Source organism: Gavia stellata, chromosome 26, assembly GCF_030936135.1.
Source record: "Gavia stellata isolate bGavSte3 chromosome 26, bGavSte3.hap2, whole genome shotgun sequence".
Lineage (NCBI taxonomy): Eukaryota > Metazoa > Chordata > Aves > Gaviiformes > Gaviidae > Gavia > Gavia stellata.
The window spans coordinates 8,686,083-8,711,916 of record NC_082619.1 but is presented as its reverse complement, the minus strand read 5'-3'; positions in this window follow the sequence as shown (position 1 = coordinate 8,711,916).

Genomic DNA, 25,834 nt, shown 5'->3' with positions numbered 1-25,834 from the left:
AAACAATGCCAGTTCCCTCAGCCGCTCCTCATAAGACTTGTTCTCAGACCCCTCACCAGCTTCGTTGCCTCTCTCTGGCATTACAAATGCCACTGCAGATGCAGATACCTTTGCAGCGATGCAGATGCCATTGCAGATATCCTTGACGATGCCTTTCCAGGTACAGCCATCGACAGCAATACCATGAGGAAGATACCAATTCGATTGCAGGTACAATGGCAGATACAGACACAAAACACCTACCATTGCAGATTAAAGTACAGTCCCGGACACCAGTACCCACACAATTGCAGGTGCAGTCATAGATGCAGACAGAATTACACATACAATTGCAGCCACAAGATGAGCTACAGACATGAGTACACATTCAGTTACAAATATAGATACAGATACAGACACGTACCGGTAGTGGTGGATATACCACTGAAAGTACAGGCAGTATCTGCATCTGAATTGGGTGTCTGCAATGGCATCAGCATCTTCAAGAGCAACTCCAAAGGCAACTGCATCTGAAATTGTACTTGCATCTGCAAGGCCATCTGCAGTGGTATCTGCATCTGCGATGCTATCTCCAGTGGCACCAATGCCACTGTATCTTCAAAGCAATCGTCAGTGGCACCTCCTACTGCAATGGTGTCTGCAAAGGTACCTACACCTGCAATGGCATCTGCATTTGAAGTGGTGTCTGACATGGCCTTTGCATCTGCAGTGCTGTCTGTAATGGTTTCTGCATCTGCAAGGGCACCTGCACCGGCACCTGCATCTTCAATAGCATCCCCATCTGCAACTTCATCTGAAAGTGTATTTGCATCTGCAATGGCATCTGCATCTGCAGTGGTGTCTGCACTGGAGATTGCAGGCGACATTACAGATGCACACGCAGCATTCCAGATGCAGATGCATTTGCGAATGGTGTTGCAGGTTCAAGTGCTATTGCAGGCACCATTTCAGATGAACAAACCACTGCAGATAACCCTACAGATGCCAATATCATTACAGGTGCGGACTCACATTGAATTGTTGATACAATTGCAGATACAGGCACAAAACACATACAATTGCAGGCACATACAATTAAGATACAAGTGCACATTCAGCATTTAGCATTGCAAATGCCGTTGCAGATGCAGATACCATTGCCGATGCAAATACTCTTCCAGGTGGCACTACAGAATGAGATAGCATTGCAGACACCATTGCAGATACATTATCCATGCAGATACAGTTACAGGTTGTATTGGGTTTGTGTGGCAACGTTTTGGTTTCAGGAGGGGCTACAGGGGTGGCTTCTGTGAGAAGCTGCTAGACACTTCCCCTATGCCTGATAGAGCCAATGCCAGCCGGCTCCAAGACGGACCTGCCACTGGCTAAGGCCAAGCTAATCAGCAACAGTGGTAGCGCCTCTGTGATAACGTATTTAAGAAGGGGGGGAAAAACGGGGAAACGGCAGCCGGGGAAGAGAGGAGTGAGAATATGTGAGAGAAACAACTCTGCAGACACCAAGGTCAGTGAAGAAGGAGGGGGAGGAGGTGCTCCAGGCGCCGGAGCAGATTCCCCTGCAGCCCGTGGGGAAGACCATGGTGAAGCAGGCTGTCTCCCTCCAGCCCATGGAGGACCCCATGCAGGAGCAGGTGGCTGCCCGAAGGAGGCTGTCACCCTCTGGGAAGCCCACGCTGGAGCAGGCTCCTGACAGGACCTGTGGACCCGTGGAGAGAGGAGCCCACGCTGGAGCAGGTTTGCTGGCAGGATTTGTGACCCTGTGGGGGACCCACACTGGAGCAGTCTGTTCCTGAGGGACTGCACCCCGTGGAAAGGACCCATGCTGGAGCAGTTCGTGAAGAACTGTGTGCTGGTTTTGGCTGGGATGGGGTTAACTTTCTTCATAGCAGCTAGTCTGGGGCTGTGTTTTGGATTGTATGGGGCTGTGTTTTGGATTTGGGCTGGAAACAATGTTGATAAAGCAGGAATGTTTTAGTTAATGCTGAGCAGGGCTCACACAGCACCAAGGCCTTTTCTGCTCCTCACCCCACCCCACCAGTGAGTGGGCTGGGGGTGCACGGGAAGTTGGGAGGGAACACAGCCGGGACAGCTGACCCCAACTGACCAAAGGGATATTCCATACCATATGACATCATGCTCAGTATATAAAGCCGGGGGAGGAAGAAGGAAGGTGGGGACATTCGGAGTAATGGCGTTTGTCTTCCCGAGCAACCGCTACGCGTGATAGAGCCCTGCTTCCCTGCAGATAGCTGAACACCTGCCTGCCGACGGGAAGTGGTGAATGAATTCCTTCTTTTGCTTTGCTTCTCCGCGCGGTGTTTCTTGCTCTACTTATTAAACTGTTTTTATCTCAGCCCACGAGTTTTCTCACTTTTACTCTTCTGGTTCTCTCCCCCACCCCACCTGGGGGGAGTGAGTGAGCAGCTGTGTGGTGATTAGTCCGGCTGGGCTTAAACCACGACAACTGTCTCCCGTGGGAGGGACCCCACGCTGGAGCAGGGGAAGAGTGTGAGGAGGAAGGAGCGGCAGAAATGACGTGTGATGAACTGACCACAACCCCCATTCCCTGTCCCCCTGCGCCGCTCGGGGGGAAGAGGTAGGGAACATCGGGAGTGAAGTTGAGCCCGGGAAAAAGGGAGGGGTGAGGAGAAGGTGTTTTTAAGATTTGGGTTTATTTCTGATTATTCTACTCTGATTTTGATTGCTGATAAATTAAACTAATTTCCCCAAGTCAAGTCTGTTTTGCCCATGATGGTAATTGGTGAGTGATCTCCCTATGTCCTTGTCTCGACCTACGAGCCTTTCGTCATATTTTCTCTCTCCTGTTCCAGCTGAGGAAGGGGAGTGAGTGAGCGGCTGTGTGGTGATTAGTTGCCGGTTGGGACTAAACCACGACACAGGTACAGTTATGGGTACAGACACCATTAGAGACACAGATACCAGTACCATCAGAAATACAGGTTCTGGTGCCATAATCCAGACTGATAGAATTACAAACACTGATTCACATTAAGTTGCCAATAGAGTTGCAGATGCAGGCACAAAATAGATAAAACTTCAGATACAGACACAATTGCAGTCAGCAATATAAGGACGCATTCAATTACACAGACAACAGCAGATACAGCAAGTGATGCCATTATTGAGAGAGGTACCATGACAGACAGAGGAACGATTACACATAACGGCGCTGATAGGAATGCAGCCACCATTACACACAGATGTGCTGTTACAGGTATTGGTCCAGATAAATATACAGACACCTACACAGACAGTCACCAACATGGCTATGGATGAGGAAACAGAGATGGGTACAAATACAAAGACAGGCACAGGGACAGTTACAGAGATGGACACGATTACACATAGAGAGAGAGGCAGAGAAAGAACAGATACGTACCTTGAAACACACACAGATACAGTTGCCGATACAGGTACAGTTGGAGTTATAGCTACAATTACGGATACGGCTATCATTACTGTCCTGGTTTTGTCTGGGATGGAGTTAACTTTCTTCCTAGTAGCTGGTATAGTATTGTGCTTTGGATTTAGGATGAGAATAATGTTGATAACACACTAATGTTCTAGTTGTTGCTGAGCAGTGCTTCTACTAAGTCAAGGACTTTTCAGCTTCTCACAGTGCCCTACCAGGTGCATGAGAAGTTGGGCAGGGACACAACTGGGACAGCTGGCCCCAACTGACCAAAGGGAGATCCCATACCATCTGACATCATGCTCAGCATATAAAGCTGGGGGAAGAAGAAGGAACGGGGGGGACGTTGGGAGTGATGGCGCTTGTCTTCCCCAGTAACCGTTACGCGTGATGGAGCCCTGCTTTCCTGGAGATGGCTGAACGCCTGCCTGCCAATGGGAAGTAGTGAATGAATTGCTTGTTTTGCGTTTTGCTTGCTTGCGCGGGTTTGCTTGCCCTATTAAACTGTCTTTAACTCAACCCACCACTTTTCTCACTTTCACTCTTCTGATTCTCTCCCCCATCCCACCGGGGGGAGAGAGCGAGCAGCTGTGTGGTGCTTGGTTGCCGGCTGGGGTTAAACCACCACAATAACACATACAGATACCATTACACTTACCGATAAACATATAGAAGGTGCTACCGAAGATACTGCTGCAGATGCCCCTGAAGATACCACTGCAGATGCAACTACTATTGCAGATGCAAATACTGCTGAAGATGGCAACAGCAAATACCATGGCAGACACCACTGCAGATACCTTTGCAGATGCACAATCCATTCCTCGTAACATTTCAGATGCAGAAACCAATGCAAACAGCATTGCAGATGCAAATGCCATTTCAAATGGAGATGCCACGGCAGACGCAGGTACCATTACAGGTGCCAAAACGCTGCAGGTATTTTTTAAGACGTCAATTGAATAGGGGTATACCACTGGACATACAGATACCACTACAGATACCATTGCAGTTGCAGGCACCCTTGTAAATGAAGATGTCATTGCAGATACGGATACCACGGAAGATGCAGAAACAATTGCAGATACCATGTTGCACGCAAATATCATTGCATGCACTACTGCAGAGAGCATTACAGATACCATTTCAATAGGGACACCGTCACAGATGAAGATACCATTACCGATGCACATGCACTGGCAGAGAGCATTAGCAATACAGGGACCATGGAAGCCGCAGAGGATATTACAGATACTATTGCATTTTGCATACCCGCGCGACAAGAAACTCTTTGCTTACAATCAACAAATCTAGGAGGGCGCCTTCCCTAGTCAGCTCCCTTAGTAGCCACACCAAAAAGTTACCTTCAATGTGCTTCTGGAATTTCCTGAACTTGTTTGTGTCCGCTGCATGATATTCCCACTTAACGACTGAGACATTGCAATCACCTAAAAGAATCTTTGGAAACAAGAAACCCCTAGGGTTCTTGTGGCTTTTCTTATGCTAATTGCACTCCATTTAAAAAACTATTCTCAACCTATTGCTGCTACAGCCCAGAAAACCCCAGAATGTCAGGCACCGCCAAAGCATGAAGGTGGGCATGGAAACGGAAAGCTTCCAGAAAGAGCCTCCTACTCCAAGACAGAGACCGAGAGGGGACATGGGAGTGCAGATGCAGTCACCAAAGTGCCAAATAAGGGAGGACGAAAGCATTTTTATTCTTTTGTTGTTGTTTATTGCCCAGTCGTGAAGGTGCGGAGGGCAAGCCGCCGGTAGGGATCCTGCCGGCTGCTCCTGCAACGCTGTTGGTGCCACCTCACACAAAGGAGCCCGGACGTCTGGGGTACTGCCAGGTGATCCCTGTGGCAGGTGGACCCAATGCCAGCGACGATTCTTCTTGAGATGGATGCACCTCTGTGGGCCTCATGCCATCCTTTGGTGGGCTGTCATGCCTGGGCCTCACACCGTGCCTCAGCAGATAGACACGCCAGGCCCGCGTGCTGTTCCCCTGTGTGGCCGCCACAGGGGGTGATTTTGTTCCTCCTCCTGTGAGGCGCCCTTCTCCTCCGCGGTTGCGGTAAGGGGCTCTGTGGCATCCGACGCAAAGGTGGGCAGCCATCCACCTCGCTTCTCCGGCTCCTCTTCCTTCCAAGCATGCTTGGCATGCGAGGGCCTGGAAGCTCGGCAAACTGTGGGCCAGCTGCAGGGGCCCCTGTTTTTATAGGGCCGGAACAAAAGGCAGTGAGGTGGCTGGTGACAGCAGGAGGCCACTGTGATGGCGATTATGACTGTGGCCAATGCGTGTGACCAAATATGGCGGGTTTGGGCGTGGGGGGCCTGTGGCCTCAAAGGCGCCCAAATGTGGGAGAAGGAGGAGGGCCACGGGGGCTGAGGGCCCCTTTCCTGGGGCTCGCTCCCACCTGCCTTGTTGCTTGCCCGAGAGAAAGGCTGCCCCCTGGGCACAGGGACCACCCTCCACCTCCCCTCATAAGCCCTGGGCTCCAGCCCCCTCCTCATCCCGTGCCTGCGGTCCCCTCGACAAGACGGTGGCAGCCATGTTGCAGGAGGGTCAGGGGTCCTCAGTGACCCCCCCACCGACCCTGTGCCCTGCAAGTGGCACAGCCCCGTGCACTCGACAGTGGCTGCGAGGGTCAAAGCCTGCCACATCCCACCGGCAGGAAAGGGAGGCCCAGCCAGCCTGCGCAAGGTCTGCCAGTGCTCCGTGAGGGAGTTGTTGATCGCTAAGTGTGATGTGAGTCCCTTTCCCATCCCCCGGTCCTGCCCCAACAATGTGGAGAGGTGTCATCTCTTCTGCACGGAGCCCCGAGGGGAAGGGGAGGAGAGGGCCGGAACATTCGACTCCTGCCTCCAGATCCTTTATAAAAACATTAAAGAGCTCTGGCCTAAAACGGAGCCCTGGGGAACCCCACTGTTCACTGCCGGCCAGCCTGATGTAACCCCCTTTACTATAACACTTTGAGCCCGGTCTGTCAGCCAGTTGTTCACCTAACCTAACATGGACTTGACTAGCTGTAGGCTGGACATTTTGTCCAGAAGGGTACTGTGAGAGACGGTAGCGAAAGCTTTGCCAAGCTCCAGAAAACCCACATCTACTGGCTTCCCTTGGTCTACTGGATGGGTGACCTTGTCGTAAAAGGAAATTAAGTTAGTTCAGCAGGACTTTCCCCTCATGAACCCGTGCTGGCTATGACCAATGACTGCGTTGTCTCTCAAGTGTTTCTCCATAACTCCCAGAATGACCTTCTCCGAAATTGTACCTGGCAGTTAAGCGAGACTGACAGGCCTGTAATTACCAGGGTCTTTCTTCTTACCCTTCTTGAGAACTGGGACAACATTTGCCAGCTTCTGGTCGACTGGGACCTCTCCAGACTCCCGAGACCGTCGAAAAATAATGGAGAGAGGTCCCGCAATACCGTCGGCCAGCTCTTTCAGTACGCTGGGACGAATCCCATTGGGCCCCGTAGCCTTAGGTGTATCCAGCTGGAGCAGCAAGTCTCAGAAATTTCTGAGTTGGCTGGGAGTTTATCATGCCCCCAGTCACAGTCTTCCAACAGAGGGCTTGGCGGGTGGGGGCATGGGGCGGGTCCCAGGACCCATCATCGATGTTAAAGACAGAGGGGAAGAAGGCCCGAAACGTCTCTGCTTTGTCTACAGCCCTATTTGTGAGGTGACTGAGCTCATCAAGCAACGGACCAACGTTATCTCTGATCCTGCTTTTGCTGTGAACGTATTTTAAGAAGCCCTTTCTGTTGTCCTTCAGCCCAGTTCAGCACCCATCACAGGGCACCACACGGCTGGGTCCATACTCCTGCTCACAGCAGTTGTAACACAACCAGCTTTCGCAGCTGCAATAGTGTCATGAGTCCAGAGCTGTCGGCTGTCCCGCGCAGCACATCCTGACAGCAGTTCACGTCCGCAGAGGAACGCAGGCAACGTAAAGCTATTGCCTTGTGTTTGCTGCAAGAGGGAGAAAACTTAGCAGCCCTAGCCTCCCCCAGGAGGTTGCTCAAAGTGCCCTCCAACCTGACTTGGAACACTTCCAATGATGGGACGTCCACAACTTCTCTGGGCAACCCGTTCCAGCGTCTCACCACCCTCACCGTAAAACATTTCTTCCTTACGTGCAATCAAAACCTACCTTCTTTCAGCTTAAAACCCTCGCCCCTTGTCCTGTCAATACAGACCCTGGTAAAAAGTCTCTCTGTGCCTTTCCTATAAGCCCCCTTTATATACTGAAACGCGACAGAAAGGTCTCCCTGGAGCCTTTTCTTCTCCAGGCTGAAAACCCTCAGCTCTCTCAGCCTTTCTGCCCAGGAGAGCTGTGCCAGCCCTGGGATCGTTCCTGTGGCCTCCTCTGCACCTGCTCTAACAGGTCCATGTCTTTCTTGCGCTGGGGAGCCCAGAGCTGGATGCAGTGCTCCAGCCAGGGTTGCAGGGGAATGGAGTAGAGGGGCAGAATCCCTTCCCTCGACCTGCTGCCCACGCCTCTTTTGATGCAGCTGTCGCGTTAAAAGGAATGTAGTTTCGAAATTTCTCTGTCAGAGTGCCGGGACATTCACTGATTCGTTTATTCAGAGCCCCAGCAAAAGGACTTGCACTGAGCAGATGCACAAAAATCGAAAGCAGTTATTTTATTGAAAGCGACAGAAACAGATTCGAGATTGCCGTTGATAAAATCACTAACTACAATAGTGCTACTAATGAAGGTTGATATTGCTAGCAAACTTGATAGCAATGCAACAACCCCGGGATAACTTTCACCCAGAGGGTGAGAGGTGCAGCGCTTACCCCGAATGGCGTCCCTGCCTGGGGTGGAGGAAGAGGACGCAGCCCATCGACTGGTCCGTCAGGTATCGAGGTTCTTCTCTCCCACTTTAACAATCATTTTCTCTGTCTTTTATCCCCAAAACTGCGAGGTTCCACCCATATGTAACGTGTAGCATGATTTGGGTGGAGAGACGAGTGCTATAGTCCTATATGTTTAGCGTGATCTCGTTAATCTTCATTAGCATATGCAGGGTGTGAGTTGTAATATGCATTTCACCGGTAATGAGGCAAAGGGCAGCTATCAGACACGAAGCCTTTCGAAGAAACAAAGAACCCTTCAGATTCCTGTTATTTTGCTTTCTTTGCTGACCACAAGCAGGGCTGTCCTGCCTCCACAGGGCCCCCTCCCCTGTGTTAGCCAGGCAAGTCTCCACTCCCCTGGGTCCCACGAGAGATAGCAAGGGCAGTCTTAATGGTTCTTAGTGCACAGGAATCCCACCTCGTTATCAAAATTCCACAGCAGCCCAAGACACACTTGTCTTTCTGAGCTGCAAGCGCACAGTGCCGGCTCACGCCCAGTTTTTCATGTACCACTGCACCCCCAGCTTACTGGCTGGCAGGGCTGTGTGTGAACAGAGTAGGCCTTGGCGCCGTGCAAGCAGGGCTCAGCAACAGCTGAATCCTGGGTATGCTACCAACACTGGTTTGGTCACAGATCCAAACCTCGGCACCATATGGGCTGCTAGGGAGAAAATGGACTCCATCCCAGCCAAAAGCAGAGCAGACGGTGTCTCTGTGGTGGCTCGATAGCAGCTTTGTGCTGCTCTGTGTTTTACTTATGGCTTTGCCTTATGTGATCTGTTTAGCGTGCACCCAAGGGAGGGGCTGGGGCTGGTATTGCCCTACAGCGTATCGCCGTCCTGTGCACCCCAGGACAGAGCTGGCACGGGGAGCAGAGGTGGGGGTGATGACCTGTTAAGGAGCCCCAGCAGTGCCTCTGTGGCTCAGAATTTAGCAGGCCAGTCCCACCAGGGAAGCTGGGTTGCCCCAGCCCGTCGGCAGGTCCCATGCCCAGCTCCCTGCCTGCTGACACCGTGGGCATCCACATCCCTCCGTGCCTTGATATGAAGATCGGCCCAGAATTGGTGAATTCCTGGCTTTGCTGCCGTTACGACCCGGACAATTGTGCTACTGATCTGTATTTATTGCTCCGCCATTATTCTGAAATGAACAGTCGACCCCTGAAGCTGTTGGTTGGGAGTCTGGGCAATGGTCTTGGGGGGCGGGGGGGGTGGTTTCAGCTCCTCGGGGGCTGGAGGGCGCCGGGCTGGTCCCACAACAGGCGGCTGGCTGAGTTGGACAGCCAGGGGGGCCAGGGTGGAGGCGGGTGGGCCAGGTGGCTGCCCGGGCTGGTGCTCCGTGGCGGGCGGGCTGGTGTTCCAGGCACAGGTGGTGGCTGCTGGTGTCAGGTCTGTCTCTCAGAGGTGATGGGGTGAGCGGTCCGGTTGTTTGGGTGTTAGGGGAGGCTGCAGTAGGTGGGCCAGGCTTCCAAAGCTGTGGAGACGTGCCTGCGGAGAGAGGAGGCTGCTGAGACCCCGCCGTGGCTGTGGTGCTGGGCAGGGTCGACGGTGCAGGGCAGTGCTGGGTGCCCCATGGGGTGTGGGCGCGTGGCTGGACCGGGGAGCTGTGGGCACGGAGAGCTCCATGCAGAAAACGGGGCACCCCGCACCCCTTGGTTGGGGCTCTACTCGCCTGCCCGTGGCTCATCTCCTCTCGGCCCCGACCATCCTGACCTGCCTGCTCTGCATGTGCCAGAAAGGAGATGTGAGCCCGGCAGACCGAGGGAAGCAAAGCTGGGCATGGCACTGCAGGGCCAGGAGAGCCTCCTGTTCTCCTTTCTCAGCGTGCCTGGCAGAGACCAGCACTTGGCTCCCCTGCCCCTCCCTGACCAGACAAGCGGACAGCCTCGGCGCTCTGTTCGGTGAGGTGCTCTCCACCCTCTCTTTAGAATCCGTATCCAAAGAGATACATACCCCTGCACAGACAAAACCCCTGCCTGAGCTGAGAACACACGCTCTGGCAGTGTTTGGGAGCAGACGGGACAGACTGACTCTCTCTCTCTCCAAAGCAAGGCTGATAGCTGGGAAGGTTCGTCACCACGGTCTGAGCTGCTGGGACACCTTGGCCGAGGTGAACATCTGGGATTTACGGCATCACCTAACAGGGTGATTTCTGCTGGGAGGTCCGCTGGGAGGGAGATGTCACTATCATGCTTCTCACTTTCTATGGCAGTGTCACCCCTCGTCGTTTTCCTTCTGGACCTTGCGCTGCCTGTGTCTGTGGCTGGGTCTGCTCTTGTCCAGGCAGCGTCACTTTTAACTCATACTTGCAACAGTAAGAACGGGTTTCAGAGAAGACTGCCCATGAATGGAGAGGCCGCTTAAAACATCTTACAGCAGAAATGTCCGTAGAGTCTGGCCAGTAACTAACTCGGCACGCCAGGATACCCGACCTCTAAATGCTTCATGGCTAATAGCAGCCACCTAATACAGAGGTTTGGCAACACCCCCCGCCAACAACTCACCGTTTTCTCTTCCTCCGCAGGCGGATTGCACACCACAATACCATGCCAAGCAGAACGCAGCCCAAGACCACCACGGCGCCTCCTATGAAGAACTTCTGGAAACCATTAGGATTTGTAGAATTTGCGTTTCTCTTGCCATCCACACCTGGAGGAAGAATTCTGTATGTTAGTGTGTCCTGCACATCGTGGGAGGTACAGCCGTTCCTGGCTTCTTTTAGAACACTTGCTCTGCACTAACAGCATGGCTGATGACACCATGTGCATTAGTGGGCACCAGGGGAAGAGCCTGCAGACACGCAGTGATTTATGACACTGGATGACCGAAGGAAAGCAATTACCTGGCACGCCTGTTGATTGAATTGCCGCCGTTTTTTTGTCAGAGACTGGCACCGCGAGACCCCCTCCTTCCTGAAGTGCCTCCTTCTCCACAGTCTCACCATCCGTCTCTTTAGAAAGAAGGTGGGTCAGCTTAATTAGAAGTGGCCGTTCCTCATCGGAAACACGGTACCTTCAGGAGGCAATACTTCTCCAAATACATTAGAGAAACAAAGCCTGGGCATTTGGGGGATGCACCTAGTCACTAGTCCGAACAACGTGTCATTCATGGAGAAAAGCGTAAGCGCTAGACCCTTCCCAGTTTACCAGTAGACAGCAAATCCTGACCTGCTGAGAAACTAGGAGATTGCATGGCACCTTCTTGTTCACATTTCATTTTTAGTGCATTTTTAGCATACACATGGTGGACTGAACCCCCAGCTCTTGCAACCATATTCTGGGCACTTTCACAAGTGGCAGTGAAGAGCCCACAGTCCCCCAAAACAAGAGGAAGCCCTCAACCAAGTGTCTGAAAACACAACTAGAAACAGACAGCTAAACCACCCGAGACTGAATGCACAGCCCTTCATTTTAGCTGCCTTCAAGTTGGGTGTCCAGCCTCAAGCTGGGTGTTCAGCTTTCACCCGTCCCTGATCCTGAGCTGTCACCGAGAGTCCTCAGACATCAAGGAGAACAACGGGGCTGGACCAGGCTGTGAAGCTGGGGTGCTCCGATCCTGGCCGCTCCCAGCGACCCCAAGCTGTCTGCGCATCCTCTCCACCTCCCAAGGGCACTCTCCCCGCTGGCAACGGCCAGGGTGCTGGCCCTCTCACGGCTTATCGAGAATCAGCTCCTCGGCGAGTCCCTCACACACTCAAGGATTGAGCACCGACATTTCCTGCCAGCTGGGTACCAACGTCTGCCTAGAACGGCTCTGACCAGTAATGCTGGTCACAAGCGGAGTCCCCCAGGGCTCAGTTTTGGGACCGGTCTTGTTTAATGTCTTTATTGATGATCTGGATGAGGGGATAGAGTGCACCCTCAGCAAGTTTGCAGACGACACCAAGTTGGGAGGGAGTGTTGATCTGCTTGAGGGTAGGAAGGCTCTGCAGAGGGATCTGGACAGGCTGGATCGATGGGCTGAGGCCAACCGGATGAAGTTCAATAAGGCCAAGTGCCGGGTTCTACACTTCGGCCACAACAACCCCAGGCAACGCTACAGGCTTGGGGATGAGTGGCTGGAAAGCTCCCCCGCAGAAAAGGACCTGGGGGTGTTGATCGACACCCGGCTGAATAGGAGCCAGCAGTGTGCCCAGGTGGCCAAGAAGGCCAACGGCATCCTGGCCTGTATCAGAAATGGTGTGGCCAGCAGGAGCAGGGAGGTGATCATGCCTCTGTACTCGGCTCTGGTGAGGCCGCACCTCGAATACTGTGTTCAGTTTTGGGCCCCTCACTACAAGAAAGACATCGGGGTGCTGGAGCGTGTCCAGAGAAGGGCGACGAAGCTGGTGAGGGGTCTGGAACACAAGTCTTATGAGGAGCGGCTGAGGGAGCGGGGGTTGTTTAGCCTGGAGAAGAGGAGGCTGAGGGGAGACCTTATCGCTCTCTACAACTACCTGAAAGGGGGTTGCAGAGAGGCGGGTGCTGGTCTCTTCTCCCAAGTGACTAGTGACAGGACTAGAGGAAATGGCCTCAAGTTGCGACAGGGGAGGTTCAGGCTAGATATTAGGAAAAAGTTCTTTACTGAGAGAGTAGTGAAACCTTGGAATAGGCTGCCCAGGGAGGTGGTAGAGTCACCCTCCCTGGAGGTATTCCATGCTATTACTGGGGCAGCAGCTGTCCCTGGGACTCAGCTGGAACCATAATGGGCAGCAGAGGCTCTGGAAAATCTCTGCAGCTTGCCAGCGCATGCAAGGCATGAAATTGAGTGTCACCGCAGTGAGGCTCCGATCGATCCCTTCCTGCTGTGTAGGCTACTGCGTGTCCATGCATGCCTCTAAAACCTCAGCTTCCCAAGTCTTCTGCTTAAGAGTGATATATATACCCACCACGTGCTGCTTTGTCCAATTCCTTCAGGACTTCCTTTAGCAATCCTGATGACTGCTCGGAAGAGTGTCCTATCCCGGCTCTATCCTTTGCTCTTTGAGGACCTTAACGGAAAGTATGAAGTTAAATTTCTCACAAATCAAATACTGAAAATGAGTGCCTAGTCTGTAAAGTCAGCCAAGACTGCCTACTCACCCCTGGGCTGCCAGGTAACCTCCAGCGCAGGATCGAGCTGAGAAGTTGGAAAAGCCCTCTCTGTACTCACATCTGCAACCAAACACAGACGAGAAGATTCCATCATACCTTGTGATATACACCGTCATAGCTGAACAGCACGGCATATGAGGGGATCACGTAATGACATGGCACACACGAGGCAGGTGTATATTGTCCCAGCTGCAAGAGATGCCTCGCTCACATTTGGGCTTTGAGCTGGCAGCTCTCAAAGGAAGTAAAAAGCCATGACGTACCCAGGCGATCTCCCAGCGTGACAGCCCTGGAACCCAGCCGCGAGGCTGGATATCCGTCGCCTGCAGGCACATCTGTAAACCAACAGAACAGAGAAGCTCCCCTGAAATACTACAATATACTTCTTCAGATCTGAAAGGCAGCGAATGCAGTTCAAACACGGAATTGCTCCATGGCACTCGTCTCTCCCTTCCACTCAGGAGCATCGTGCAGCCAGTTACTGGGTGCCTGGACCATGTCGGTCTAAAGCAAACCATGCACGGAGCTGTTGGGAGAAAGCACTCCCTGGAGCTCACACCAGCTCTAAACTCAACCCCAACAAGCCTGCTGGCTTTGCAGCCGGCACGGGAAGCAGCGCGGGGTCGGAGAGGCTGGGAAAGAACGCTTTGCAAAGCAGAGCGCCCCGGGGCACATCATTGAGCCCAACCATTTGCCTCTCTGTTCTTCTGCATGTCTGAGCACCAGCCAAGAAAAGATGAAGTTAAATTTCATATGAAGAGAATATTAAAGCCTACATGCTCATTCGTTCAAGCGACATACCTGTGGGATCGCCCTCAGTCTCCCAGACGAGATCTGGCTGAGGAGTCGGGTGGCCGTCACCTACTGGCAGAGCTGTAACCAAGCACGTTTCCATTAGGTGTTGTGATCTACTTCTTTCTCAGTGACCTGCAGTGACTGGAGGGGGGTCAGGTAATGACGGGGGACCCAGATGTGGGTGGAGATTTCCAAAGCTGCAGAGGGGCCTGGGTGACCTGTTGGCTGGCACCCGGAAGCTCTCAACACACTGTTTCCAGGCCATGTGCAACACCCCTCAAGGACCAGCTGGACAAACATACGTCCCCTCGGGGATTTCTTACTGGGAGGTCTCTACAGTGCACAAAGGAAGCCCACACGAAAACAGCAGAGGAAAAAAATTATCATTCACACACCTCGTGGATAAGAGCCCACTGGCCAGTGAGAGTCTGCACCAGTGCTGCCCCATCTGTTCCCCGGGCTGCAGGCCGGGGCTGTGTGTCCCATGGGGACCTCGGTTTGCCCAAGGAGAGCACTGCAGGGCAACAGCAGGAATGCTCCCGTTGTCCTGAGCAGACATCTCCCGAGGACAGATGTCCCTGAGGCTGAAAGGCAGGACCCAGCCTAGGAGCGGCAGAGCCAGGCCCTGGGCATGGCTGTGCCTGTGAAAGGCTTCCCAGGTCAGGGCGACACAGGGCCATCTGTAGGGACGGTTTCTCACCTCGTGGTGTTGCTCCTGGCCCCACCGTTCACCTGGAAAATGCCCCCGCAGAGGCTGCAGCCCCCTGCACCTCCCTGTGGGGCAGCTTTCCTACTGCCTGCGGAGCTGGACACGGCTCACCTGGCCCATTCCAGCCCCGCTGCTCTCCCGGCCCTGCCCCACCACGAGCCCAGCCCTGCCGTCACCCCGAGGAGTGGTGAGTGCTGCACCATGCTGCCAGGGCTGGGTGCTGGCCATCGCCTGTCCGCCTACCTAATCCCCACGCTCGCCACGGAGCAGCCCCAACGTCCCAGGCTCGCAGGGCCACCAGGAGGAGGATAAAGAGGTGGGGGGGGGCCATGGACCCCCGCGCCTGCATCATGTTGCTGCCGCTGCTGCTACTGCCGCTGCTGCTGCTGCCACTGCCGCTGCTGGCACTGCTGGAGTGGTGCCCGCGGCCCGGCAGTGCACATCACAGCGTGGCCCAGCGGGGCTCTGTGACCTCACAGCCCGGCCTCCCCACTGCGGTCATGCCACTGGGGCACTGCCCCTCCCCCAAGCACCGCCCCCAGCATGCCCCGCCCCCACATGTCACCGCAGGAGGGCGGGGCTCCCGGAGGGGCAGGAGACTGAGACTGCCCCATCCTGCCCCCCTGGCGGGGCCCCATGCAGCCGAGGCCTTCCACCTCATGGACCTCTCTGGGCGTTGCGGCCAGATCTCCGGTGCTCTGGGGCAGCTGGCATGTCCGGGAGCAGCCCTGTCCAACGCCCGTTCCGTGTTTCCTGATGGCACTAGCCTCACCACCCCAGAGACAACAGTCCTCCTCAGATAGCCGTTCTTGGCTTCTTTTAAAACACATGCTCTGCACTAATAGTTTAGCTGTTGATACCATATGCAGTAGTGGGCACCAGGGGAAGAGCCTGCAGACACGCAGTGACTTATGACACTGGATGACAGAAGGATAGCAATTACCTGGCACGTCTGTTGATTGAATTGCCCCTGTTGTTTCAGTGGAGACTGGCACTGTGAAACGCCCTCCTTCCTGAAGTGCCGCCTTCTCCACAGTCTCACCATCCGTCTCTTTAGAAAGAAGGTGGGTCAGCTTAATTAGAAGTGGCCGTTCCTCATCGGAAACACGGTACCTTCAGGAGGCAATACTTCTCCAAATACATTAGAGAAACAAAGCCTGGGCATTTGGGGGATGCACCTAGTCACTAGTCCGAACAACGTGTCATTCATGGAGAAAAGCGTAAGCGCTAGACCCTTCCCAGTTTACCAGTAGACAGCAAATCCTGACCTGCTGAGAGACTAGGAGATTGCATGGCACCTTCTTGTTCACATTTCATTTGGTACATTTTTGGCAAACTGCAAGATGATGGTAAATTACTTCCTTCAGAGAGGACAGGAAGGCGCTGTAGCTGGTTCAGCTGGGGAAAGAGCCCTCTTGAGAAGCACTTCCCATCGTGCCAACTCCATCACGTGGTCATTGTAACAGACACACATGGTGGACTGAACCCCCAGCTCTTGCAACCATATTCTGGGCACTTTCACAAGTGGCAGTGAAGAGCCCACAGTCCCCCAAAACAAGAGGAAACCCTCAACCAAGTGTCTGAAAACACAACTAGAAACAGACAGCTAAACCACCCGAGACTGAATGCACAGCCCTTCATTTTAGCTGCTTTCAAGTTGGGTGTCCAGCCTCAAGCTGGGTGTTCAGCTTTCACCCGTCCCTGATCCCGAGCTGTCACCGAGAGTCCTCAGACATCAAGGAGAACAACGGGGCTGGACCAGGCTGTGAAGCTGGGGTGCTCCGATCCTGACTGGGGGATGCCTGCAGCCCAGGCAAAGTTGGCCGCTCCCAGCGACCCCAAGCTGTCTGCGCATCCTCTCCGCCTCCCCGCTGGCAGTCTCCCCGCTGGCAATGGCCAGGGTGCTGGCCCTCTCACGGCTTATCAGGAATGAACTCCTTGGCAAGTCCCTCATGCACTCAAGGAGTGAGCATCGCCAGTTCCTGCTAGCTGGGTACCAACGTCTGCCCTGAACGGCTCTGACCAGTAACGCTGTAACTGGGGCAGCAGCTGTCCCTGGGACTCAGCTGGAACCATAACGGACAGCAGAGACTCAAAAATCTCTGCAGCTCGCCGGCGCCTGCAAGGCATGAAATTGAGCGTCACCGCAGTGAGGCTCCGATCGATCCCTTCCTGCTGTGTAGGCTACCGCTTGCCCATGCATGCCTCTAAAACCTCAGTTTCAAAATCTTCTGGTAAGAGTGATATACACCCACTCCTTCAGGAGTTCCTTTAGCAATCCTGATGACCGCTCAGAAGAGTTTCCTATTTCAGCTTTATCATTTGCTTTTTGAGGACCTTAAGGGAACATATGAAGTTAAATTTCTCACAAATCAAATACTGAAAATGAGTGCCTAGTCTGTAAAGTCAGCCAAGACTGCCTACTCACCCCTGGGCTGCCAGGTGAGCTCCAGCGCAGGATCCATCCAAGAAGTCGGAAAAGCCCTCCTTGTACTCACATCTGCAGCCAAACACAGACGAGAAGTTTCCATCGTACCTTTTGATATACACCGTCATAGCTGAACAGCACAGCATATGAGGGGATCACGTAAAGATACGGTGCACACGAGGCAGGTGTATATTGTCCCAGCTGCAAGAGATGCCTTGTTCACATTTGGGCTTTGAGCTGGCAGCTCTCAAAGGAAGTAAAAAGCCATGACGTACCCAGGCGATCTCCCAGCGTGACAGCCCTGGAAGCCAGCCGCGAGGCTGGATATCCGTCGCCTGCAGGCACGTCTGTAAACCAACAGAACAGAGAAGCTCCCCTGAAATACTTCAATATGCTTCTTCAGATCTGAATGGCAGTGAATGCAGTTCAAACACGGAATTGCTCCATGGCACTCGTCTCTCCCTTCCACTCAGGAGCATCGTGCAGCCAGTTACTGGGTGCCTGGACCATGTCGGTCTAAAGCAAACCATGCACGGAGCTGTTGGGAGAAAGCACTCCCTGGAGCTCACACCAGCTCTAAACTCAACCCCAACAAGCCTGCTGGCTTTGCAGCCGGCACTGGAAGCACCGCAGGGTCGGAGAGGCTGGGAAAGAACGCTTTGCAAAGCAGAGCACCCCGGGGCACATCATTGAGCCCGACCCTTTGCCTCTCTGTTCTTCTGCATGTCTGAGCACCAGCCAAGAAAAGATGAAGTTGAATTTCATATGAAGAGAATATTAAAGCCTGCATGCTCATTCGTTCAAGCGACATACCTGTGGGATCGCCCTCAGTCTCCCAGACGAGATCTGGCTGAGGAGTCGGGTGGCCGTCACCTACTGGCAGAGCTGTAACCAAGCACGTTTCCATTAGGTGTTGTGATCTACTTCTTTCTCAGTGACCTGCAGTGACTGGAGGGGGGTCAGGTAACGACGGGGGACCCAGACGTGGGTGGAGATTTCCAAAGCTGCAGAGGGGCCTGGGTGACCTGTTGGCTGGCACCCGGAAGCTCTCAACACACTGTTTCCAGGCCATGTGCAACACCCCTCAAGGACCAGCTGGACAAACGTACGTCCCCTCGGGGATTTCTTACTGGGAGGTCTCTACAGTGCACAAAGGAAGCCCACATGAAAGCACTGGAGGAAATAAACGATCATTCACACGTCTCGTGGAGAAGAGCCCACTGGCCAGTTAGAGTCTGCACCAGTGCTGCCCCATCTGTTCCCCGGGCTGCAGGCCGGGGCTGTGTGTCCCATGGGGACCTCGGTTTGCCCAAGGAGAGCACTGCAGGGCAACAGCAGGAATGCTCCCGTTGTCCTGAGCAGACATCTCCCGAGGACAGATGTCCCCGAGGCTGAAAGGCAGGACCCAGCCTAGGAGCGGCAGAGCCAGGCCCTGGGCATGGCTGTGCCTGTGAAAGGCTTCCCAGGTCAGGGCGACACAGGGCCATCTGTAGGGACGGTTTCTCACCTCGTGGTGTTGCTCCTGCCCCCACCGTTCACCTGGAAAATGCCCCCACAGAGGCTGCAGCCCCCTGCACCTCCCTGTGGGGCATCTGTTTCCCACTGCCTGCGGAGCTGGACACAGCTCACCTGGCCCATTCCAGCCCCGCTGCTCTCCTGGCCCTGCCCCACCACGAGCCCAGCCCTGCCGTCACCCCGAGGAGTGGTGAGTGCTGCACCATGCTGCCAGGGCTGGGTGCTGGCCATCGCCTGTCCGCCTACCTAATCCCCGCGCTCGCCACGGAGCAGCCCCAACGTCCCAGGCTCGCAGGGCCACCAGGAGGAGGATAAAGAGGTGGGGGGGGGCCATGGACCCCCGCGCCTGCATCATGTTGCTGCCGCTGCTGCTACTGCCGCTGCTGCTGCTGCCACTGCCGCTGCTGGCACTGCTGGAGTGGTGCCCGCGGCCCGGCAGTGCACATCACAGCGTGGCCCAGCGGGGCTCTGTGACCTCACAGCCCGGCCTCCCCACTGCGGTCATGCCACTGGGGCACTGCCCCTCCCCCAAGCACCGCCCCCAGCATGCCCCGCCCCCACATGTCACCGCAGGAGGGCGGGGCTCCCGGAGGGGCGGTAGACTGAGACTGCCCCATCCTGCCCCCCCTGGCGGGGCCCCATGCAGCCGAGGCCCCCCGCCTTATGGAATTCTCTGGGCGTTGCGGCCGGATCTCCGCAGTGCTGGGGCAGCTGGCATGTCCTGGAGCAGCCCTGTCCAATGCCCGTTCTGTGTTTCCTCCTGTGAAATTGATCGTCACCACAGTGAGGGTCCGATCGATCCCTTCCTGCTGTGTAGGCTACCGCTTGTCCATGCATGCCTCTAAAACCTCAGATTCCCAAGTCTTCTAGTTAAGAGTGATATATACCCACCACGTGCCGCTTTGTCCAATTCCTTCAGGAGTTCCTTTAGCAGTCCTGATGACTGCTCGGAAGAGTTTCCTATTCCGGCTTTATCCTTTGCTCTTTGAGGACCTTAACGGAAAGTATGAAGTTAAATTTCTCACAAATAAAATACTGAAAACAAGTGCCTAGTCTGTAAAGTCAGTCAAGACTGTCTACTCACCCCTGGGCTGCCAGGTGACCACCAGCGCAGGATCCAGCTGAGAAGTTGGAAAAGCCTTCCCTGTACTCACATTTGCAACCAAACACCGACCATCCCTGCAGCTCGCCAGCGCCTGACACACACAATGCAGGTGTATATTGCCCCAGCTGCAAGAGATGCCTCGCTCACATTTGGGCTTTGAGCTGGCAGCTCTCAAAGGAAGTAAAAAGCCATGATGTACCCAGGCGATCTCCCAGCGTGACAGCCCTGGAACCCAGCCGCGAGGCTGGATATCCGTCGCCTGCAGGCACGTCTGTAAACTAACAGAACAGAGAAGCTCCCCTGAAATACTTACAGGAGTCATTCCACATCATGACCATTGCTCCTCTTTGGAACAGAGGGGAAAGCTCTGGATGACAATGGATATCAGGACGCGCTCCAGAAAGAGAAGATCAGTGCAAGAAGTTCCCCGTCACCTAATTGCAAAGAAATAATTCTAGCTCAATGAAATGGGTACTGAAAACGAAACACACCGAACCGAGTTGCAGTCTGACGGCTTTGCCATCACTGTCGCAGGGCCCCAGTTCACAGCAATTGCGAAGGCCCTTTTGAAAGACTCAGATGCCTGTCACCTCCTCTGAAGAGGACCTGCTGCTTACCCGTTGCCAGCATTAGCAGCAGAGCCCTCTGCCTCTCCAGCCCACACTTTCCCACCTTGTAGGCAGGAGTTACCAGCTTTCAGCTGCTGCTTCAACGGCTCTCTTGACCATTCTCCTTTTCTGTCTTGCTTCCTACTGTATCAGTCAGGGTGGGCTTCCTGTCATTCAAGACTGAGCCGAACTTCTCAGTAGGAGGATTACACTGCTGCCCCATTGCTTGCCTATTTTAGAATACGGAAAAGAGATGATAATTATCAAACAGTAACTCTACCCGTAGCCCATACCTATGTAGTCTATAGCCTATGGCTCTGAAGGGATAGACCAGCCTATACTTATATCCTGTATCTACTCTCCGATCTGTGTGGGAAGTCAAATAAAAATTACCTTTACTAGAGCATGGAACTTGGAGGGAGTGGAGAAGAAAGAAAAGGTGGGAAAAAAGAGAAGCGTAAGCACACAATTAAAAAAGAAAGGAGCTGAGTTATCCCGAAGGCCAACTCAGCCCAACTCGCTTTCACTGGCAAAACGCTGTGAAGCTTGGAGGAAAAAAAGCTGACAGGTGCTGGGAGGCACCCAATTATCTGAGTTCAGATGTGAAAGAGCAGGACAACCTTGACGTGACTCCTTTTCACTGTCCCCCGACCTGTGTGCATGCTATGACTTCTTCGTTTCCCTGAAGTCCTCTCCAACTAACAGGGAAGTGTCATCTGTCCAGGCCACGTGCCACGAGGAGAAACAGTTCTGACCATGAAGGGGCAGCAAACAACTGCATCTGCAGAAGCAAAGGGGCAGCCGTGCCTCAGCTTCGGAGATGCCCAAAGCTGCCCCGAGCCCCAGGAGCCCCTGGCACCCCAGCGTTTGCTTGGCCCTGAAGCCCTGCGGGGCCTGCCAGTGCTGGGGAGCCCTGGGGACAGACAAGAAGGACAGCGGTCAGCCTGTGTAGGGAGAGTGACGGGACTCCGTCCTTTTTTCTGGCCAGAGGAGGATGCCCTGGGCCACACCAGGACAGGGCCTGGTGGCAGAGCTGAAGGAGGAGGTGGAGAGGCTGAGGAGTATCAGGGAGTGCGAGAGGGAGATAGACTGGTGGAGCCACGCCCTACCGTCCCTGAGGCAAAGGCAGCAGAGGGAGGCTCCACGAGAAGCAGAGGACCCCTTACCCTCTTGCCACCGGGCAGAAGGAGGGGACCTAGGAGGCGAAGGGGAATGGAAAAAGGTCCCTGCTCGGAGCCGCAGGCAAATCCCCTCCCGGCCTCCCTCACCCTCACCTTCTCAGCTGCCCCTACATAACAGATATGGGGCTCTGGAACTTGAGGGCCAGGCTAACGAGGACATGGACGAAAGTCCATCTGCGGGGCTGCCTAGGGCGAGACAGCCTGCCCCACGCATCACAACCACCTCTACCAAGGCAAAAAGGAGGGTGGTTGTTGTAGGTGATTCCCTCCTGAGGGGAACGGAGGGCCCAATATGCCGGCCTGACCCGACCCACAGGGAAGTCTGCTGCCTCCCTGGGGCCCGGGTGAGAGAGGTCACGAGGAAACTCCCCAGTCTGGTACGGCCCACCGATTACTACCCGCTGGTAGTTTTGCAGGTTGGCAGCGAGGAGATAGAGCAAAGAAGCGTGAAAGGGATGAAGAAGGACTTTAAGGTGCTGGGGAGACTGGTTGACGGATCGGGTGCGCAGGTGGTGTTTTCTGCAATCCCTTCAGTGGTGGGGAGGAACACTGAAAGGAATAAGAAAGCAAACATGGTCAACGCGTGGCTCAGAGACTGGTGCCACCAGAGGAATTTTGGATTCTTTGACCATGGGGTGGTCTCCGTGGCACCGGGCCTGCTGAGTGCAGACGGTGTTCAGCTGTCCCCAAGGGGGAAAAGAATCCTTGCCCGTAAGTTGGCAAACCTCATCAGGAGGGCTTTAAACTAGACTCGAAGGGGGAAGGGGATGAAGCCAGGCTACCCAGAGGTGAGCCTAGGGGTGACATGCCATTGTCGGGGGCAAGACCGATAGCCCAGCTCAAGTGCATCTACTCCAATGCACACAGCATGGGCGGCAAACAGGAGGAGCTGGAAGCCATCGTGCGGCGGGGCAGCTATGACGTGGTCGCCATCACAGAAACATGGTGGGACGACTCGCATGGCTGGAGTGCTGCGATGGAGGGCTATAAGCTCTTCAGGAGGGATAGGCAAGGAAGGAGAGGCGGTGGGGTGGCTCTGTACGTCAAGGAGTGCTTTGATTGTATAGAGCTGGATGATTGTCACGACGGGGTTGAATGCTTATGGGCAAGGATGAGGGGGAAGGCCAACAAGCCGGATATCCTTCTGGGGGTCTGTTATAGACCACCCGACCAGGGCGTAGAAGCTGATGAAGGGTTCTTCAAGCGACTAGCAGAAGTCTCGCAGTCGCAAGCCCTTGCTCTTGTGGGGGACTTCAACTTACCGGATGTCTGCTGGAAGTACAACACAGCTAAGAGGAAACAGTCCCGGAGGTTCCTCGAGTGTGTGGAAGATAACTTCCTGATGCAGCTGGTAAGCGAGCCTACAAGGGAAGGTGCCCTGCTTGACCTGCTGTTTACGAACAGAGAGGGTCTGGTGGGAGAAGTGAAGGTCGGAGGCCGTCTTGGGCTTAGCGACCATGAAATGATAGAGTTTTCAATTTTTAGCCAAGTAAGGAGGCGGGTGAGCAATACCGCTACCGTGGACTTCCGGAGGGCAGACTTTGCCCTGTTCAGGACGCTGGTCGGGAGGGTCCCTTGGGAGACGGTCCTGAAGGGCAAAGGGGCCCAGGAAGGCTGGACCTTCTTCAAGAAGGAAATCTTGAAGGCGCAGGAGCAGGCAGTGCCCATGTGCCGTAAGAAGAGCCGGTGGGGAAGACGGCCGGCCTGGCTGAACAAGGAGCTTATGCTGAGGCTCGGGGAAAAAAAGAGAACTTACCACCTCTGGAAAAAGGGGCAGGCAAGTGAAGAAGAATACAAGGACCTCGTTAGGTCATGCAGGGAGGGAATTAGGAAGGCGAAAGCCCAGCTAGAGCTCAACCTGGCCACGGTCGTGAGGGACAACAAAAAAAGCTTCTATAAATACATTAACAACAAAAAGAGAGCCAAGGAGGATCTCCATCCTCTACTGGATGCGGCGGGGAACATTGTCACAAAGGATGAGGAAAAGGCTGAGGTACTTAATGCCTTCTTTGCCTCAGTCTTTAACAGCCACACCAGGTATCCTCAGGGTATCCGTCCCCCTGAGCTGGATGACAGGGATGGAGAGCAAAATAGGCTCCCCATGATCCAGGAGGAAGCAGTTAACGACCTGCTATGCCACCTGGACACTCATAAGTCTATGGGGCCTGATGGCATCCACCCAAGGGTGCTGAGGGAGCTGGCGGAGGAGCTTGCCAAGCCGCTCTCCATCATTTATCAACAGTCCTGGTCAACGGGGGAGGTCCCGGATGACTGGAGGCTTGCCAACGTGACGCCCATCTACAAGAAGGGTCGGAAGGAGGATCCGGGGAACTACAGGCCTGTCAGCCTGACCTCGGTGCCGGGGAAGGTTATGGAGAGGCTCATCTTGAGGGCGCTCACGGGACACGTGCAGGATAACCAAGGGATCAGGCCCAGCCAGCACGGGTTCATGAAAGGCAGGTCCTGCTTGACCAACCTGATCTCCTTCTATGACCAGGTGACCCGCCTAGTGGATGAGGGGAAGGCTGTTGATGTTGTCTATCTGGACTTCAGCAAAGCCTTTGACACTGTTCCCCACAGTATTCTCCTGGAGAAGCTGGCGGCCCGTGGTTTAGACAGGTACACTCTTCGCTGGGTAAAAAACTGGCTGGATGGCCGAGCCCAGAGAGTTGTAGTGAATGGGGTGAAATCCAGCTGGCGGCCGGTCACAAGCGGAGTCCCCCAGGGCTCAGTTTTGGGACCGGTCTTGTTTAATGTCTTTATTGATGATCTGGATGAGGGGATAGAGTGCACCCTCAGCAAGTTTGCAGACGACACCAAGTTGGGAGGGAGTGTTGATCTGCTTGAGGGTAGGAAGGCTCTGCAGAGGCATCTGGACAGGCTGGATCGATGGGCTGAGGCCAACCGGATGAAGTTCAATAAGGCCAAGTGCCGGGTTCTACACTTCGGCCACAACAACCCCAGGCAACGCTACAGGCTTGGGGATGAGTGGCTGGAAAGCTCCCCCGCAGAAAAGGACCTGGGGGTGTTGATCGACACCCGGCTGAATAGGAGCCAGCAGTGTGCCCAGGTGGCCAAGAAGGCCAACGGCATCCTGGCTTGTATCAGAAATGGTGTGGCCAGCAGGAGCAGGGAGGTGATCATGCCTCTGTACTCGGCTCTGGTGAGGCCGCACCTCGAATACTGTGTTCAGTTTTGGGCCCCTCACTACAAGAAAGACATCGAGGTGCTGGAGCGTGTCCAGAGAAGGGCGATGAAGCTGGTGAGGGGTCTGGAACACAAGTCTTATGAGGAGCGGCTGAGGGAGCTGGGGTTGTTTAGCCTGGAGAAGAGGAGGCTGAGGGGAGACCTTATCGCTCTCTACAACTACCTGAAAGGGGGTTGCAGAGAGGTGGGTGTTGGTCTCTTCTCCCAAGTGACTAGTGACAGGACTAGAGGAAATGGCCTCAAGTTGCGCCAGGGGAGGTTCAGGCTAGATATTAGGAAAAAGTTCTTTACTGAGAGAGTAGTGAAACCTTGGAATAGGCTGCCCAGGGAGGTGGTAGAGTCACCCTCCCTGGAGATATTCAAGGAGCGTGTGGATGTGGCATTGTGGGATGTAGCTTGATGGACATGGTGCTGTGTGGTGTTGGGTGGGTTGGTTTTTGGTGTGTTGTGCCTTGTTGTTGTTGTGTAGTAGTTGGCTTGCGTGGTTTTTTTTTGTTTGTTTGTTTGGTTGTTGTTTTTTTTTTTTCCAGGTTGGACTTGATGATCTTACAGGTCTTTTCCAACCGTAGTGATTCTGTGATTCGGTGATTCTGTGATTCTGCTTGGGGGAGGCGAGGTGTCAGGGTTATGCTTGTATCTGTTCAGAGGAGACTATGCTCTGTAAATAGCCTGTCTTCGGGAGCTGTTGTTGCTGCTGTAGTTACTGCTGTCAGGAGAGCTAGTAAAAGTGGCCAGCAGGCAGAGCGCAGCCCCTTCAAGATGTTGCCTGCTGGAGTCTTCCCACTGCATAGTTTCCTCTATTTTCCTGGCCTGTCCTGATGTGAGAAATCTTCCCCAAAGGCCTTTACTCCAAGGACTCTGCGCCATGGGGGCTTCTCTCCCATTGCCTCTGGCTTCTTGCTCCTCTGCTTTC